Raw genomic sequence first — 20,753 nt, 5'->3', positions numbered from 1 at the left:
ATGCCAACTGGCTTCAGTGATTATTAACCTAAGACCAATTTTTCATCTATACCCCATCCATTCCTTCTCAGCTTAATCTGAAGCAAACTTCAGATATTATATCATTTCACCCTTAAATATTTCAGGATACATCTTTAAAATATTTAAACCCTTTTTACACAGCCTTCCATACCACTGCTTTATAAATTAGAAATAATTTTCTAACATTATTGACTACTCATTTGTATATTTAAATTCTCAAATATCTCAAAGGTTTTGTCTTTCCTCCTCTTTTCCCTTCTTCTCTCTTCCTTCTTCTCCCACCATTGCTTTATAAATTAGAAATAATTCTCTAACATTATTGACTACTCATTTGTATATTTAAATTCTCAAATATCTCAACGGTTTTGTCTTTCCTCCTCTTTTCCCTTCTTCTCTCTTCCTTCTTCTCCCTATTAATTAGAATCCAACTAAAATCTAAATTTTGAATTTATTTGTTGTCTTTTAAATGTGCTTTAACCTATATATAGGTTATCTATCTCTTTTTCTTCTCCCCCTTTTTCTTTTCTTATGAAATTTGTTGGTTAAAGAAACTGTTGAAGGGTTACTTGTTTAATAGAGTTCTCACATTCTGGATTTTGTTGCTCAGATCCCTGTGGCATAGTTTACACGATCTATGATATATCTTTTCTATAAATCAGTAGTTGAATCTACTGGCTTGATTAGGCTCAGGTTCAACTGTCTTTGCTAGGATTATTTCATAAGTGGTTGTATATTCCTTTCCATAAGAAGACCCATGATATCTGATTGTCTCTCTTTTGCGATGGTAACAATTGATGCTCAATACCACCAAATTTTTTATTCCATGTCCCCCTTCATTTTGATTGTCTAAAAGTTCTTTTTATAGTGTGTTTCTCAGGGTAGGATCATAAGAAAACTATTCCTTGAGTTTTTGCATGTTTAAAGAACTTTGTACTTAAAAAATACAGTATTATATTAGTTTCAGGTGTATAATATAGTGATTTAGCAGTTCTATACATTACCAGTGCTCATCATAATAAATGTATTTTATTCCCTTTAACCTTTTTCATCCACTCTCCCACCCACCTCCCCGCTGGTAACCACCAGTTTGTTTTCTGTATTTAAGTGTCTGTTTTTTTTGTTTGTCTCTTTTCTTTGTTCATTTGTTTCTTAAATTTCACATATGAGTGAAATCATATGCTATTTGTCTTTCTCTGAATTATTGCACTTATAGCATTATACCCTCTAGATCCATCCATGTTGTTGCAAATGGCAAAATTGCCTTCTTTTTCATGGGTCAGTAATATTCCATTATCTGTGTGTTTAAACACACACATCCTGTGTGGATACATACATCACCTCCTCTTTATCCATTCATCTATCAGTAGACTTGGATTGCTTCCATAATTTGGCTATAGTAAATAATGCTGTAATAAACATAGGAGTGCACATGTCTTTTTGAAATAGTATTTTCGTATTCTTTGAGTAAATACTCAGTAGTGGAATTACTGGACCCATATGATGATTATATTCTTAATTTTCTGAGGAACCTCCATCGTGTTTTCCACAGTGGCTGCATCAGCTCGCATTCCCACCAACAATCACAACAGTTCCTTTTGCTCCACATCCTCACCAATGCTTTTTGTTTCTTGTTTTTGATTTTAGCCACTCTGACAGATGTGGGGTGTTATCTCATTGTGAATTTGATTTGCATTTCCTTGATGATTGATGATACTGAGCATCTTTTCATGGACCTTTGGCCATCTGGATGTTTTCTTTGGAGAAATGTCTATTCATGACTTCTGTTCATTTTTAATTGGATTATTTGTTTTTGTATGTTGAGTTGTATAAATTCTTTATATATATTGGATATTAACCCCTTATTTTCTTTCATTTGGTAGGATGTCCGTTTTGTTCATTTTTTTTTCCTGTGCAAAAGCTTTTTATTGTGACATAGTCCCAATAGTTTAATTTTGCTTTTGTTTCCTGTGGCAAAGAAGACTTACCTAGAAAAACGATTCTATGGCTAATGTCAAAAAGATTACTACCGGGATGCCTGGGTGGCTCAGTCAGTTAAGTGTCTGCCTTCAGCTCTGGTCATGATCCTAGGGTCCTAGGATCGAGTCCCACATTGGGCTCCTTGCTTGGCAGGGAGCCTGCTTCTCCCTCTGCCTCCTCTGCCTGCTCTTATCCCTGCTTGTGCGTTCTCTCTCTCTCTCTCTCTCTCTCTGTTAAATAAATAAATAAAACCTCAAAAAAAAGAAAAGGATTACTACCTATGTTTTCTTCTAGGAACTTTATGATTTCAAGTCTCACATTTAGATCTTTAATCAATCTTGAGTTTATTTTCTGTACAGTGTAAGAAAGTGGTTCTGCTTCATTCTTTTGCCTGTAGCTGTTCAGTTTCCCCAGTATCATTTGTTGAAGAGACTGTCTTTTTCCATATGTGTATGCAAATTTCCAAGAATTTGCCTCCTTTGTCGTAGATTAACTGACTATCTAAGTGTGGGTGTATTTCTGGGCTCTCTATTTTGTTCTATTGATCTATGTGTCTATTTTTGTGCCAGTACCCCAATGTTTTTATCACTACAGATTTGTGGTATATCTTGAAATCTGGGATTGTGATACCTCCAATTCTGTCTTTTTCAAGATGGCTTTGGCTATTCAAGGACTTATGTGGTTCCATACAAATTTTAGGATTATTAGTTCTAGTTCTGTGAAAAATGCTTTTGGTATTTGGATGGAGAGTGTATTAAATCTATTGATTGCTTTGGGTAGTAGGACATTTTAAAGATTTTATTTATTTATTTATTTGACAGAGACAGTGAGAGAGAGAGAGAAAGTGAGCTCGCACAAGCAGGGGGAGCAGCAGAGGAGGAGGGAGAAGCAGGCTCTCCGCTGAGCAGGCAGCCTGATGTGGGGCTCCATCCCAGGACGCTGGGATCACCATCTGAGCCGAAGGCAGATGCTTAACCACCTGAGCCACCGAGGTGCCTTGGTAGTATGATATTTTAACAGTATTTTTTCTCCCAACTCCTGAGCATGGAATATCTCTCCCTTTGTTTATGCTGTCTTCAATTGCTTTTATCAAGAACTTTGTACTCCTTACCCTTCAAAGTCATTTTATCTGAATATCAAATTCATGGCTTTTATTTTCTTTCCTTATGTATTTTAATTTTGTTAGTCCATTGCTTTCTGATAAATGTATCAAAAAATTTTAAAACAATCTTTTTTTTCCCCTTATGAATAACTTGGTCTTTTTCTCTGGATTTGCAAATTATTTGCTAGAATATCTGCTGGTTTTGATTTTTATGGATTAATTTTTCCAGGTATGCAATATGCCATCTTAAAACAACATATTTCAATTTTTTTTGTTGTTTTAAATTTTAAGAAATTTTCCTTCATTTACCTTTTTGCCGTTTTTTCTTCAGGTCCTCTTATTACATGTATATTAGAGTTTCTTTGCCTAGCTTTTATAGTTTTAATTTTATCTTGCATTGTTTTTACTGTTTTATATATTTTTTACTTAGAATAAGTAAAACTTACATTTCTCTTAAAGTAATATCAATTGTGTTTATTCACTTGGTGTCCTTTCATTTCTGAAATAATTTTGTTTTATTTCTAACTTTTTTTGACTTCTGTAACCTAATTAGCTTAACTTAATTTCTAATTAAATTTATGTTACTCTTTCATATCTTATTTCATTATCTTAAATTTTTTTAGCTCCTTTGAAATGTTAGCTTACTACTTTTTTGTTTTTTAATTTTTATTTATTTATTTGTAGGTTACTTTTAAAGAAGTCTTTTTTGTGGGGTTGTTTTTATGTCATATTTTTACTTTCTGGAGAGATGTTATTCTGCTTCATATACACATATTTTAAAAAATTATTTTTTGTAACAACTTTTGGAATTATATTCCTTTTCTACTAATTTTTTCACAAAATGAGTTTTCAGGAACTCAGATTTTTACAGTCATTGTGAGCTGAAGTATGCCGTTGCTATTCTGAAATGACTAACTGTTTTCAAGTAAGTGCCTTTGTTCTTTTTTGTTTCTTCTGTTCTCAAGTCTTTTATATTTCTTGTTGCTTCCTTCTCTTTCCTCTCATACAAAAGTTGATACCATCTTAGAGATGTTTAACATTTTGGGATGAATATATTTTGTCAGCTGTTTCTGTTTGTTGGTTATTTGTTGGATTTTGTTCTTGCTATCTAGTTACTCTGTTTTCAGTGCTATTTCCTTGAACTAGTCTTAAAGGGCAGCTCATCATGAAGATTAAGGTGGAGGTAGGAGGGAAAGGAGAAACACAACTTATATTAAATTCATTTACTTTAATGAAGTATTTACCTTTCCTGAAGATAAGTAACTATTTTTGGCACAAGCCAGTCTGTTGAAATCGGTGTTGTGGTTTCATGTAGATAGTAATATATGGAATCGTACCCATTGTGATGAGTTATTTTAAAACAATCTATCAGTAGCTTAGTAGATTCTATGAAGTCTTTGTTCTTAGATAGCTAGCTTCATTTTCTTTTTCCTGGGACCTCTATACCTCAAAATATTTTGCATATTTAACTTGGAGAAACTTCTGAGAAATAATAAACATATGGATTTTGATTTGTACATGCATTCTCTGCACAATGGGAAATGTCTCTGATGGTAAAATGGAACTGTTTTCATGCCTTTGGAAACTTGGCTCTCGATACTAAAAGGAAAAATATCCTTGCATTCTGGGCCAGAGAGGAATGTGGCCAACTCACTGCATAGCAGAGGGTTATTTAGAGATGAGTTAAGAGACAGTTTTCTACCTTATTATAAAAGCTCATTTCTCTAGGCAGCCCCAGTGGGTTCTGATTATTCCTGTGTGAACTGGTTCCTCACCCAATTTTAAAATTTAGCTCATAGTTGCCTTTAGTGAATTAGGCAGGGGCCCTTGATACTGGAAGGCTTCTATCAACCTAAGAGTAAAATACCAGTAAGAAGAGGAAACTTGGAAGGTACCAAGCACTTATCAGGATAAGGAAGACCCTAAGGAAAACAGTATGAGGAAGCAGAGACAGAACATTGAGTGACAAAGGAAAGAAAGTCAGTATAGTCACTGAAACTCTGTGGGAGGAGCTTTTGCCTATCAACTAACAATAGTTTGTGGAAGCCATCGATAGCAAGAAGAACCAGAAACCATACTGGGCTAAGGAAAGATTTTAAGTCCCGAGGTCTCGGAAGGTCCCATATTTGAATTTCTCTGTAAGAAAAAGAGGAGTCAGTCTTGTTTTCTGGCATAATCTGGAATTGAAAGAAGATCTGAATTTCTTATCTCTTTGACCTTTCTAGCAAGAATCAAAAACTGGGGCCCAGTAGGCAAAAAACCCATAGTTTTTTGTTTTGTTTTGTTTTACATTTTGTTTTTACATGAAGGTTATTTTAAAATTGCAAGAATTTACACAAAGTTCCAGATTTCTGGCCTATTTTGAAAAATAAGCAGATTTCATTGTTCGGTGCTCCTGTCATTAGACAGCAATCCCTATCCCTTTTATATATGCCTTGTACTTTGTGGTGTCCTATAGTTATAGTCTATAGTTATAGTCCTATAGATATAGTCCCTGTATCTTTGAATTTTATCACACTCAACTGACTCAAACATTGACATGACCTTCTTGACTATTAGAAGTATTTGTGTTTGCAACCTATGTCTTGCAGGAGAAAGAGAATAATTATATTCCTTGGATTGAATTTGCCATCCGGAAACCCTGGAGTTGTAGAGATCTCACTCAGATCCACATATTATTAGAGTAGAAGGTACAGCCATGGCAAAAATGTCTGCAAGATTGTAAAGAAGAGTCAGAGCAGAATAACTGATCATTGGAAACTTCCAGAAGGGTCAGAGCAGAATTACTGATCATTGGAAACAAGCCTAAAAGAGACGACACCAGGGAGAGAAAGCACCTGAGTAATCTAGCCCCCAAGCATGATTACAAGGACTTTGAGTTGGAGGCAGGTCCAGCATTCTGTTCTTTACTTCGAGCAAGAACTTGATAAACTCTTTTCTGAATGTTAATACATAGTTTTACATAATACCCCCTTCACATAGCAGTATTTTTAAAAATTGCAAAAACCCATAACATAAAATTTATCAGCTTAATCATTTTCAATTACATAGTTCAGTAGTGTTAAGTATATTCTTATTGTTATACAACAGATATTTAGAACTTTATTTTGCAAAACTCAAACTCTATACCCATTGAACAACTTCTCGCTTCTCTTCCTCCAGCCCTTAGGCATCACCATTCTAATATTTTACAATTTTTCAAAGTAATTTGACTACTTTAGCATCTCATATAATTGGCATCTTACAGTAGTTGTCTTTTTATGACTTGCTTATTTCACTCAGCATAATGTCTGCTAGGTTTATCCATGTTGTACCATGTATCAGGATTTCCTTACTTTTTAAGGTTGAATGTTAGTCCATTGTATATGTATACTACATTTTCTTTATCTGTTCATCCATTGATGGGCTTTTGGGTTGCTTCTACCTCTGGGCTGTTACGAATAATACTGCAGTGGACATGGGTGTACAAGTATATCTTTGAGATCTTGCTTTCAATAGTTTTGGATTTCTGTCCAAATATTGGGTTGCTGGGTTATATGGTGATTCTATTTTCAATATTTTGAGTAACTCTCTACTGGTTTTGAGGAAACTGCATAGTGGCTGCACCATCCTACATTACCACCAACGGTGCAGACGAGTTACAATTTCTCCATATCCTTGTTAACATTTTTAATTTAATTTTATTTATTTATTTTTTGGATAGTGGCCATCCTAGTAAATGTGAGGTGATGTCTCATCGTGGCTTTGCTTTGCATTTCTCTAATAATTAGTGACATTGAGAAATATCTATTAAAGTCCTTTGCCCATTTTTAAATTAAGTTATTTCTTTTTGGTTACTGAGTTGTAGAAGTTCTTTGTATATTCTGAATATTAGCCCTTTATCAAATAAAGACATATACCAATAGAATAGAATAGAATAGAGCGGTTGGAAGTAAATTTACATATATGGTCAAATGATCTTTGACAACAGTGCCAAGACAACAAGAGAAAAAACAGTCTCTTCAGCAAATGGTGTTGGGAAAACTAGATATCCACATGTAAAAGAATGAAATTGGACTTTTACCTTACACCATATACAAACATTAATTTAAAGTGACCTTAATTAAGAAACCTGAAATTATAAAACTTCCAGAAGAAAACATAGGGAAAAAATTCAGGACATTGGATTTGGCAATGCTTTCTTGGATATGACACCTAAAGCACAGGCAACAAAACAAAAAATAGACTACTGAAATTACGTCAGACTTAAAAATATCTGCGCATCAAAATAAATAAAGGTAAAAAAGCAATATACAGAATGGGAGACAGTATTTGCAAGTAGCTATATTTTTAATATAGGTTGAAATATTAGTGCAAATAGAGTCTACTGGCTGCCAGAATTATAGGTGTTAAGAGGAGAATGTTTTTAAGTGGAATGTCTTTCTGGAATTCTTCAAAAATGCTTATTTTTCTTTCAAGGTATATACTTGGGAACTGGAAAAAACTCATCTGGATGAACAAAACTCTTATTATATCCCTTTTAATTTTTAAAAATATTTTATTTATTTATTTGACAGAGAGACACAGCAAGAAAGGAACACAAGCAGGGGGAGTGGGAGAGGGAGGAGCAGGCTTCCCTCTGAGCAGGGAGCCTGATGCAGGGCTCTATCCCAGGACCCTGGGATCATGACCCGAGCTGAAGGCAGATGCTTAATTCCTGAGCCACCCAGGCATCCCTCCCTTTTAATTCTTATATGATGCTATCAGATACTGTTTTCTTCTACCACTTCCAGAGGTATAACATTTCCTCCTTCAAGCATCCATAAAAAATGAATAGTGATAATGATAACAGTAGCATCTAATACTCTGTCAAGCCCTTTATATTTTTCATGTAGTTAATCTTTAAAACAAACACATGACTGGGTAGGTGGTCTTTATTTCACCTCATTTTACAGATGTCCTATAAATCAATATTATCAACTGTACCTCAGTGCTATGATGTCAAAGTTATCCTAAAAAGACTATGGGTTCATTGCTTTCACTTTCTCTTCCTCCAAGTGACATACTTGATTGATTTACAACATAACCTTGGTTACTTGCAGAGTCTTTTCTCAATAGAATAGCCAAAGTAACCAAAGAGTTGTTGAAGAAGAAATTAAAAAAAGGGAAAGGACATGGAAAGTGAAAGGCTCTCAAGACAAACTTTATGTAGTTCCTGGATGACCTAGAATCAACGCTTCTTAGGATAGTTACCAGCGGGTCTTTCTCCCTGGCTACAAACCGTAAAGCAGGGTTTTGTTTTTTCCTTTTCCCTTCCAGGCTCTGCAGAGTGTGTAGATGTGTTCTCCGGAGAAAAACAACTAGGAAACTAAGCAGAATATGAAATGCCATGAAAAAGAAGGATATGATGTCCAGTCATATTAAATAAAATGCTCTAAGTCAATTTATTTTTATTACAAGAATTTTAGACCATTTCAAAGAAATAAGTTGCTGATTTCATGGTTTGTATATACCCTAGACAATTATTAATATAGGTGGAAACGATTATTAATATGAATCATAAATCATTGCTTATAACCAGAAACTGGGTAATTAAAATCACTTTAATATCAAATATGGTTCTAAGACTATTAGACAAAGGGCCTATCTTCATGAATTTTGAATCTGTGCAGTTTCTGGTCAATGATTCTTACCCAATCATCATGGAGCTTCTATTAAGGTCATTTTAATTGCCTGGGAAACATCAGCACATATTGAATAACCTTAAAGTACTGGCAAGTAATATTATGATTCATTATAATATTACTTAATATTCACAAAAGAGGAAAACAAATCATTGCTGTTCTTAGAAGGAATCCAAAAATCATTTATCACTGTGTATATAAGTATTTTATCTGAGACATTTCTTTTAATATTGGGCAAGATAGTTCAACTTATATACGAACTTTATTGTCAAGCATATAAAATGTCTAGTGGGCATAAAACATTTAGTAAGCAAATATAAACTATTAAAATGATTATTGGTTTTGTGAAACAAAGTTGAAATATGCATTTCAGAATCTAGAAAAAGAAAGGAAAAATGGAACATAATGATTGAATACATAGAACATACAAACACAGGAAACTGAGGCCCAGGGAGTTTACATAAATGGTATATGACCACACAGAGAGAAAGCAGCAGAGCTATGAACCAAAGATAGGGTCTTTGGCATTATTTGGTATTGATATATTGGTATATTGATATATTTTTTAAAAAAATTCTTATTAAAGGGGTGCCTGGGTGGCTCAGTGAGTTAAAGTCTCTGCCTTCAGCTCCAGTCATGATCCCAGGGTCCTGGGATCGAGCCCCGCATCGTGCTCTCTGCTCAGCGGGGAGCCTGCTTCCTCCTCTCTCTCTGCCTGCCTCTCTGCCTACTTGTGATCTCTGTCTGTCAAATAAATAAATAAAACCTTAAAAAATATAAATAAAAAATTCTTATTAAAAATAAGAATTCCCCTGAAAAGTTAACACAATAAATAGGGGTCAGGTTAGTAATAGCAGAAAATAATGACAATGATATCTGGTGAGAAGTTTGGTAATATATTAATTAGTACTAGATAGTGATTATTGAGTACCTGCTACGTGTCAGATATAGACTAAATTGCTCTACACAGACTTTGTCATTTGTCTCACTAGCAAGAAGATAAATAGGAATTATTTTTATACCATTTCACAGATGAAGTAACTAAGGCTTAGAGCATTAAGAAATTTTACCGAAGACAGAAAGATAATTCATTTCAGCTTGGAAACCAGGGACATCTTGTTTCTCGAGGCTAGGCTTTTCGGTGCTGGGTTGTATCATTAAATCATAGTTTCCTGAATGAACAAAAGTTGAAGGAATAAGGGAATGGAAATCATTTTACTTGATATTGTCCAAATGCCATGTCTTTCTAGCAGTTAGAACCCCCTTAAAAAACAAACAAACAAACAAACAAACAAAGCCTTCATCTGATGGTTTGAGTACAGTACTGACATGAATTTTACAGAAGCAAAGAAGAGGATAACAATGGGGCTTTATAGATGCCCACTGCAAACAGCATTCAGCATCGCAGGATGGTTACCCAAAGTCTCCCCAGGTAGACATATTCTAAAAGAGCATCTGCTTAAGTAATTCACTCTTTATTAAAATTTTTAAAAGAGTACACATTTTACCATTGATTATGGTGTTTAAATAAATATTTGTCAGCTATGTGGTAGAACCAGTTTTGAAATAGAAGTTGAATGCCAGATTTCTATCCTGGTCTCCACCACTTACTAGTTCTGTATAGTCAAGTAAGTCATCAGCCATTGGAGTCTCTCTTTCATGATTTTGGTATGGGGCAATCACAAGACTATTATAATATCTTGCAGGTTTTTAAAGATAAGTATCAAATGAGAAAAGATATGTAAGGACCCTTTGTAAGAGGGTTAAACTTCAGACATTATTATTGTGTTCCTGGCTTGCCACTGTTGGAATATGTAGTTAGGTGGGGTGTTCTGGCACACATTTGTGAGACAGGTGGTGAGAACCAAGGGTGCCATTTGGACCAGAAAAAGAACAAAGCTAATTGGCTACACAGGAACTCAACCCATATCCTTAGCCTCCTTAGCTCTGTGCTCTACTAACTAAACACACTGCTGTTCACTTCACCTATCCTTCCTTCCTTCCTTTCTTTCTTTCTTTCTTTCTCTCTCTCTTTCCTTCTTTCTTTCTTTCTTTCTTTCTTTCTTTCTTTCTTTCTTTCTTTCTTTCTTTCTTTCTTTCTTCTTAAAGATTTTATTTATTTATTTGAGAGAGAGAGAATAAGCATGAGAAGGGGGAGGGTCAGAGGGAGAAGCAGACTCCCTGCCAAGCAGGGAGCCTGAGCGGGACTCGATCCCCGGACTCCAGGAGTGTGACCTGAGCCGAAGGCAGTCACTCAACCAACTGAGCCACCCAAGCGCCCCTCACTCCACCTACCCTTTCATGAGTCTGGCTTTCAGCTGGGTGTTGATAATATAAAGGTGAATGAACCATGGTCTCAGTCCTCAAGGACATCACAGTCTAGCACAGAAAGGTTTAGGTAAATGAGTAAATTAATAATTAACATACCTTCTATTAAACTAGTACTGCCATAGAGGTTTATAAAAGTGCTCAGATCACACAGAGAGCTGCGGTTGCTGACCAGGAAAGTGCGACATTCTTCTCTTGTTCCTGAATTGTTGAACCTAAAACTTCTACATCTTTTTTTTTTTTTTTAAGTTTTATTTTAATTCTGGTTAGTTAACGTATAGTGTGACATTAGTTTCAGGTATACAACATACTGATTCGACAGTTCCACACATCATGCAGAGCTTATCATGACAGGTGTGCTCCTTAATCCCCATCACCTATTTCCTCCATCCCTCTACACACCTCCCCTCTGGTAACTATGATTTTCTCTACAGTTAAGAGTCTGTTTCTTGGTTTGCCTTTCTTTTTTTCTCCCTTTGCTAGTTTGTTTGTTTCTTAAATTCCACGAGTGAAATCAAATGGTGTTTGTCTTTCTCTATTTTTGCTTAACATTATACTCTCTAGCTCCTTCCATATCACCACAAATGGCAAGATTTCATTCTTTTTCTACGACTGAATAATGTCCCATTGTATGTATGTGTGTGTATGTATATGTATGTATGTGTGTGTGTGTATATATGTGCGTGTTTGTGTCAGATCTTCATATATATACGTCAGATCTTCTTTATCTCTTCATCAATCACAAGATACTTGGGCTGCTTCCATAGGCTGGCTACTGTAAATAATGCTGCTATAAACATACGAGTGCGTGTACCCCTTTGAATTAGTAAAACTTTACATCGTAAGACACTTATGTGCCCCCTAATCCACAAGTTGAAGATTAGGCAATCTAATTTCTCATTTGGAAATTTTAATGGCATATTTCTTTCTTTTTTTCTTTTTCTTTCTTTCCTTCTTTTTTTTTTTTATTATTAAAAACTATGAACATGTCTTATTAGCTGGGTGTTTGTGCTCCAGGGTTTCTCTGGTGGTTTCACTCAGCAGGGCCTGTCATCCTTTCAAACCTTGAATGTGGGTAGAAGGTCAGCTTCTAAAATGGCTTTTTCACATGACTGTTGGGAGGAAGTCTCAGTTCCTATCTGGCTATGGGCAGGGGACCTTAGTTGCTTGCTCTGGGGGTTCCTTCTAGATGGCTTGAGTGTCCTTGTGACATAGCAGCTAACTTTCCTCAGAGTGAGCAAACCAAAAGAGAGTGGGCAAAGAGGAAGCTGCAGGACCTTGCATGACCTCGTCTCCAAAGTTCTACATGGTGACTTCCTTTCACAGGCACACTTTTTACATGACTCCATTTAATGGAAAACTTCAAAAACAGAGCGTAGTGTCTGCTTTGCTATCATGAAATCAACATTTTGTCAAATTTCCAAATTCCATGTACTTTATTCCCAAATACTTGTTCCCCTATACATTATTCAGTTATACAAAGCTAGAAACAACAACTTGCTCTTTTTGACGTAATCATGTTTTTGTCTTTGATTATCTTGACAATCATCCATTTCATTAATACATTTAAATGGGTACAGGGAGCCACTGACTGTTCAGTTTTTCTTTTTTCTTTTCTAAATAGTGAGGTCCAGTGACTGGTTACCTGTTGCCTGAAATAAAGAGCAAGGTTTTGTAGAAAGCTGAAAATACAATTCAATACATATCAGGTTAATTTCTGTGTTTTCGAGAATTCTTCTATTGCTGAAAGCCAAAAGCACAGATAGTAACAGAATCATACAAGAACAGTCCTTTTACTTGATTTTTTGGTTTAGTTAGGCTTTACTACTGAGAAAAAATGACCAGTGACCCAGACACTTGGTCTTCCCCCACCTGAGCCAATGAGACAAATGATCTGTCCCACCTTATGTCTTGGGATATGGGAGATGAACGGTACCCTAGAGGTCTATTCCTCCTGAAATCACTGCTGAAAGATTTAAAGGAGAAATTATCTTACTGTCTTAATGAATCTGTGAGTAAGGCTTGGGGCAGGTACATACTTCTAGAGATGATAGTATATAAATGGAAATCACTGACTTCTTATCCTGTGTTGTTATACGTTACTAATTCAAGAATGTGAAAAGTTCTTTGCAAAAATGGAATGTGTCTTACTGATAAGAATGTGTAGAATGCTAACCTATGGCTGTCTTCATATGACTATGATCATCCATTATTCAAATCAGGTACTTAGCAGGTGGAAATTCTGTTAGGGATTTTGGTGTCCCTGCAGGTCAATGAAGTCATAAAGCTCTGTCACTCTCTCTAGTAGTGACATACTTTATTAGCAGCTGGTGTCCCTCAGATCCATGATTCCTGCCACTTTCAGAGATGCAAATAGTTTCTATTTTAAAATACATAACCAGGGACGCCTGGGTGGCTCAGAGGGTTAAGCCTCTGCCTTCATCTCAGGTCATAATCTCAGGGTCCTGGGATCAAGCCCTGCATCGGGCTCTCTGCTCAGTGGGGAGCCTGCTTCCCCTCTCTCTCTGCCTGCCTCTCTGCCTACTTGTGATCTGTCAAATAAATAAATACGAATCTAAAAAATAAAAAAAATAAAATAAAGTACATAACCAGAATCCTGATGATTATAGCTAAACAGTGCATTTATCAGAACACACACTGACTTTGGAGCCTTCATGAAACATTTCTTCTTAAAAACAGAAACTGATGATCACCACCCCTGTTATTTCCTCAAAGAGGGTATTTGAATTAGAGCAATACTAACACATCTCTTTTCATCACAATACACACACGTTCTGAGAATCACCCAGGAATAGGATCATCTTACTTGGATTTCCTTTTATAGACTTTAACATTTAAACCACTGACATTGTATCCTAATTTACTGAGGACTCACATCCATTGCCCTGTTGTGGGTGCTGGGAGCTCTCTGCTGAGCATAGCCCCAGCACTTTGTTCTGGGCATTGCACACTAAAAAAAGAAGCAGCAGCCTCTGTAAATAGGTGTTCTTCCCTCTGTGTTTTGAAGACATTCTTCAAAACCATGTACTGGCTAGCCTGAATTTTTCTGTATAAAAACATCCAGTTTTCTTGTCTCATCTACTTTTAGGTCTGCCGGTTTCCCTTGTGCTACTCTTGAGTGCTTACAGCCGGGGGCAGCAGAGCTTTGTCCTGCTCACTGCTCTGGTGCTATTGAAGGCAGGGTTCGCCCTGCCCCACTGTGAGCCCCTGATGCAGCTCATTAGACCTTGAGCAGCTGCTCAAGTCCATTAACAGTCACTTGAGCAGCAGGTTGAGGAAGCTGTGCTGCTGTGAGCTAAAGGTGGGGCTGAGAGCTGGGAATGGATGGTGGTGGTGGTGGGGGGTGCTCAGCTGTTGGCACCCGGTCCATAGATTGTGTTAAATTGGGGAGAATTATTTTTAATCACAGAGATAACTATTTATTGGTTGTCACAGATAGTGGGTGGAATGTGTTTCACCGCGAGTTTTTGCCAAAAATGCTCTATCAGGCTTAGCTGTTCATTTTGCTGTCCGCTATTATATATTAAATGTTTAGGTAACGTAGAGTCAATTCTAAAGTTGGTCATGGCATAGTCATCCTTAAATGTACTGAAAAATGCCACACAAATCCACGTGTATGTTTCTTCTCCTGTTCGATCTCAACTAATAATAGTTGACTCTTTTTCAGTCCTGGAAACATCCATCTATTTTCTTAAAGATGAGGAAAAGGAGACAGAAGAAAGCCAACAGACCAGATGCAGCCTAAAATCTATAAATTATTCTAGGACCTGAGCTTCTTTAAGCCTCTATTTAAAGATCCAGTACTTTTTTTTGTTTGTTTCAACAGGAGGGTTAGAGGATAGAAAATGCTTTATTGATGGAAAGTGGGAGCTGTTACTCCCTCCACCTCCTCGACTCAGCAAAACTAAAAAAGAAAGCAAGCCCATCCAACTCCTAGCCAGATCTTTAGAACATTAACATCAGATGGAAAGGCGTTATTTCTAAGTGAGAAGCAAACCCTTTGCATCACAGTAAGTTTTCCATTTCCCACTTTGTGTATGTGTCTTTAATTCACATTTTTTCAAGAATCACCTTCAAATGGCTTTTGACAGGTTAAAAAGGAGAAAACCATCTGGGATGAGAGACCAGCTTCTTCGCTCTCCAAACACAGGGTCCTGCTAGCTGCCTCTCAGTGGCTATTTGGGAATTATACTGTGTGCAGTGTACTTTTCATGATTCCGAGCACAGCCAGCTATGTCCAAACCAGTAATTATTAAATTATCCATGTTATCAAAGAGGTTGCACACAGGGCTAGCGGAACTGGCCGTACCATTGTCTCCTAGGTCATCGCTCCGAGATTTAAAAAAAAAAAAAAAAAGGCTGAGGAGTTCAGGCGTCCAGGCGTTTTCCCCAGCGATGAAGCTGCACCCCACCGTTAGCTGTCAGTGCGGTGGTGACGCCGCCACACCTGGCAGCGCCAACGATGCATCTCCCGTGAGCAGGGGCTGGCGTGGCTCAGCCTGGAGGAGCTGCTCTGTGCGGCAGCAGGGGCGGCAGCAGAGGGAGTCGGGGCGCTCTGGGCAGCGGAGGCTGGGGGATCGCAGTGTCTGTGCTGCATTCCCCAAAGCAGCCGCCGCCGGGGCTGCGCTGTGCGAAGTTCCCTAAACGCACTTAACCGCGACGCCTCTCCGCCTCAACTGTGGATGAACCTTGGCGCTCCTCAACGCACGGGAGACTGCCCGTTTTGCCTTCTTAGAGACCGGGCCGAGGAACGAGCTGCCGAAGGAATTTGGCAACGAGGAGAGTGAAAGGCAGTTAGTTCCACGCCAGCAGCTAAGTTGTAAAATAGCTTTGGAGGCTGCCGCCCGGGAGCACGGTAGGATTGACAAGAACAGACACCGGTGCAGACCAAAGGCATGCCTGATTGCACTTGAGTCGGACCGCGGGGATGCAGCCTCCTCTCCTGCTCTAACTGTTGGTGGCTGAAGAGAGGAAAGCAGACTGGAAACAGGATTCCAAGTGTCATTCCTGAAAGGAAAACATATACACTCCAAAAGGAGGGGAGAAACAGCCCAGCTGGTGTGTACCATTTTTTTTTTTTTTTAAAGGAGAATCCCTCAGGTATGTCCTCTTCTCCCTGTATGCGCTGCCTCATCTGCATGTGATTTTGTGTCTGTATTTTGTTTATTTTTGTTTGCACTTTGAATCACAACCGTGGGGGTTTTCCTAGTGTAGTAGATGCTTTTGTACATGTTCAGCTCCTCAGTGTTTCTAATATGGGTGGCTCAGTGTGGGATCACCAACTTCTCAATCACTGCTTTGTTTTTAAATGCAGAATGATGAATGATTGCTTACTTTCCACTCAACTTTCAGAGGAAGATTGGCTCACGGACAAACAGGGCTGGGGTAAAAGGCTGGGATATTTCCCAATCCCTTGGGCTTTGGGGATACAGTTAGAGCCAAAAAGAAAAGTTGAGGGCTTCTCAGAAGGGGTTAAAAGCCAAATGCCATGGACTAGCACGATGTCCCTGAACTGTTTTTCCAGCTCAGCGTCAGTCTGGAGCAAATTGAGCTTTACTAGTGGTTCTGCATTTCCAGCTCTTGATCAAGATGAAGATCCTGCAGATTTGCTTTCAAGAGATGAATTGCTTAAATTGTATACTTGGTTCCGTCTTACGATTGTTCTATGGGGCTGAAAGAGGCAGTCTAAAAAAATCCTTGTGCTCCAACACCTCGAGGAAACCCTAACTTCTGCAATTACATCATCGATATACTTGTATAATAAAGAGAAAGACAGATATGGCAACAATAGTAATGTTGGCTGCCTTTAGTATCTTAGGCTGAAATGACAAAGCGTAAAGTCAATTTTCTTTATTAGGCTTTAAAGAGAAACAGGAAAGAGGTGGGTGGATAACACACATAAAAATGAGTTTTTGGAAATATTCTGCATTTCTTTAAAAAGCTAAAAATATAAGTTCATCTCATTTCTGAATTAATAGTAAATATGCCTTAAAAAATCTTGCTGTCTTTTACACTTCAATACATGATTTTCATAAAATTGCGTACAGCTGGCAATAAATGAAACATACATGTATTTAAATTCAATGAGTTTTACCGGAGGGGAGAAATAAGAGAATGAGAAAGTTTGCTATGTTTCTGTATATATCAAAATGTAGATTTTTAAGTGTTAATAACAAAGAGTTAATGGCAAAGCTCTAGAACCTGACTTAAAATTATTGTTGGTGTTATTTTCTTAGGACTTGAAAGTCCAAATGAAGTAGAAGTAAATGAAATTTAAATTGTAATTTATGCATACTGCAAAGGAAATCACTATCTTGATCTTTTAAAACCAAAACCTCATTTTTGCCAAATGTTAGTGATCCAGAGCACTAAATTGGGCCATACAAAAAAAAAAAAAAAAAAAAAAAAAAGAGAGAGAGAGAGAGAGAGAAATGGGTAAATCGGGTGTTTCAAAACTCCACACATTATTATAATAACAATAATACCAAAGTATGGTAAGTAACTATAAGCAATTCCTGGGCAACAAGAGTGACTTGGAAGGTGGGTAAAAGGTTGAGTTTGCATTCATTAGTAGGGTGTGAAAAAATTGTATATTTCTTGTATTTTGACATCTTCTCTGAAAAGTATTAAAATATCTGTAGATGAAACACTATAGCAATGATGCTACAGTTATTTTACTAAATCCATTAAATGGTCACTTTTCAAACTAACGAATAAACGGAGCTGAGATAGTTTAAAAGACTCGTTGGAGCTCTCATAATCAAAGCTGCCCATTTGAGACCACAAGAGAATTCTGTAACGAGTGTAACTTCAGTAGAATTGTGAACATGGATTTGAAGGTGAATTAGCAGATACGGGCTCATTTCCTAGCACGATTGTTTATTGTCAGGTTTCCATTGTAGAGATTTGGAAAGTTCTTCTGGAAATTGTCATCACCATGTGCTATGTAAAATGTAGAGAATTTACTCACCATGTGCTTATCGTTAACAAGGTAAACTGTTCCCCTTCCTTGGCCATCTAACACACCTCTGTGGTTGCCAGTCTTTAAATATGGAGCAGTGAAGTATGTGGTACCCAGACTTACTTACTTAAGTCCATGGAGATGACAACTGTGATGAATCCCCTTTGGAAGACCAATTATACAAAGTGTGTGTGTGTGTGTGTGTGTGTGTGTGTGAGAGAGAGAGAGAGAGAGAGAGACTTGAGAACAGAATGGCCTTTGTGTCTTTGCTGATACAGGGCAAATCTGTGATTTTGAATATCAGGGAACTTTTGGTATGATAATATCTTTTTCCCAATGCTCCATGCACTTTCATCTTTTGACCTATTCAGCTAATGCAATGTGACATCCCTACCATTAGTTTTCTGAGACATTATGCCACCTGTACACTGTCTTCCAGTTTTAATACCACCAGCTTCTGTTCTGTCCTTCATTCTTTCCATCCTGAACATAGTCTTTACCAGGGAAGGGCTTTCCCCAGGACTTCTGAAATGTGGGAATTATGTTCCCACCTGAGAAAAATGTGCCTGCTTTTCAGCTGGAAATTTTTGGAATTTTAAATGCACACCAAAATTGTTTCTAACACACAGTCTTACTGATAAGCCACTTTCTGAATGTCTTATGGTTTATATGTAATACCAGTGTATTTGATGATACCTTTAAGATAATTCCAGTCAAGCAATAATTGCAAAGTCAAGAAATTAAATTTACATCATTTGCTGTGACTTCTTTATCATTGCGAATCCTTTTTGGATCGTAAGTGTTCTGTGCTTGTGTGGCTAAGCTCCAGTTCCTTTCCAGCTCAAAGAAGGGGGGTATTTATTAATAGCCCTCTCAATTTGTGAAGCTTTTGAGTGTGCAGAGAAGACAGAGGGCTCAGTTCTATGATATCTGTAGAGCCATGATATCTGATGGCTCAGCAGTGGTTTGCTCCACTTGTAGGATTTGAAGGCGCAATTAGGAAGTCAGGTGGTCTTCTAACCTCTAGCTCAAAAGTCCTTCAGAGGAGAAGTAGAAATGAAAACGCATGGAATCATTTCTCTTTCTCTTGTGAAAATGGTTGTGATCCAAGAAGCATAAATGTTTCCTGTGTCTTGCATATCCTTATTCTGTAGTTTAGCCTCAGCATATAGAAAATATAATCTCGATGGGGGAAATGTTTTGTATTATTTTTCCTGCATACTGAGTTAAAGTATTTGGCAGAGATAAATACTGGTTATCAAGCTATAAACTCAACATTATGAATAATACTCAGGGCTTTCAAAGTAGTTTTAAAAAGTGACCAGAGAAGGTGGGTATTCTGAAATATTTTCCTGTCTCCCTTAGACTTTTACAACTTCCCCTTCAGCCTGTCTCTATTCTCAACAGCCAGTCTTCCTTGGTCCAAGACCTATGTTCAAGGTAAAATATACTCTTCTTCTGAGCATTATGGCTTTTGAGAATCTAAGTGCAGTAAATTCTTGATAGACAGAAAAAATATTTTGAATGAAAATATGTTGCTTCATGTGTTTCATAAGTTGAAATAAGGTACTCCAGAAGTAACTTTTCTAGGCACATTAGAACTAAAGGGGGAAAAAAAAGCGCAAAAGAGTAGCTTTCAGATAGGGATGATGATTTCTGTCTTATAGATAGAAGAACTGATGACTTGGGCACAATCATTGAGGTGTGATTCTGAGGGGGGTGCTGTTGATCTGCTTCTAGAAACACTGGAGAAAGAATAGCCATGTTTTAAATCATGTCATTATTAAGTGGCACATAGCTAAAAAACAAAACAACAACAAAAAAACCCCAAAAAAACAAAACCACTAAAATTTAAAAAAACCCTAAATGATTGCTTTATTAGAACCATTTAGTAAAAATTGCCAATCAGATGAAAATAAAGAATTAATGCATGCATTCCAACCAGAGTCCCAGTGCTTTTGGCTCTCTAGTAGAAAATACTATAGTTAGTCGAATTTTGGTTCATTTTCCAACTGACTGGGTAAACTGGGGCTGTATTTTCTAAGCATTGGTTTTCTCATCTGTAAAAGACTTTGATGCTCATGAAGACCCAGTTCTCAGACTCAGAAATTCTGTAAAATCTACATAATGCAGACTGCATGGAGTTGACAGTGTTTAAAAGGTAGTTGCAGAATTACTTGATTCTAGTTTGCTTCCTTCAAGGGTAGAGGTTTCTAAATCTTAATTCCTGCCTGACAAGCTGAAGAAGCAGTGTTAATCCTGTCAGGATTTTTACAGAATTTATCAACTTGCTTTCCTTCACGTAATGGGGCAATGATAAGCATTGGCTTAATCATATTCCATGAAACTGCGTATTTTATATACAGCCTTATAGTTGTGAGTCATAAAATATTGGCTGCAACTTTGATAGATGTGAAGAGCTGTCATTTCGTTACAAGAAACAAATAGTATTCAGGTACTTAGCTGCTCCCTTTATTAGCATCATTCATAGTACAATTTTATTGAGTGCTTTTAAAATCAGAGGGTATGTGCGTACTCAGTCATTTTAGTGAGTTTGTTCTCTCTCCTTTCAGCTGTCTTCCCCTCTGGATGGGCACACTTGTAAGAACATGCGAGAAGGGGATTGCAGGGCTCTCTCATTTCCTTTTTAACTGCAAAAAAATGTTGATTGACAGGAGGC

At 37.2% G+C, this 20,753-nt stretch overlaps 1 protein-coding gene across 1 annotated transcript in view; it reads left to right on the top strand.

Annotated features, from left to right (window-relative positions):
• Positions 1-16,008: 16,008 nt before the first annotated feature.
• The window catches only part of UNC13C (unc-13 homolog C), a 601,184-nt gene continuing 596,439 nt past the window's right edge, over positions 16,009-20,753 (top strand). The window contains exon 1 of the mRNA XM_032864917.1: positions 16,009-16,212. The gene's annotated coding sequence lies outside the window, so the exon portion shown is untranslated. The remainder of the gene's footprint in view (positions 16,213-20,753) is intronic.

Source organism: Lontra canadensis, unplaced genomic scaffold (assembly GCF_010015895.1).
Source record: "Lontra canadensis isolate GAN:19392208 unplaced genomic scaffold, GSC_riverotter_1.0 scaffold28, whole genome shotgun sequence".
NCBI classification, from domain to species: domain Eukaryota; kingdom Metazoa; phylum Chordata; class Mammalia; order Carnivora; family Mustelidae; genus Lontra; species Lontra canadensis.
This window is presented reverse-complemented; position numbering and strand designations above follow the sequence as displayed.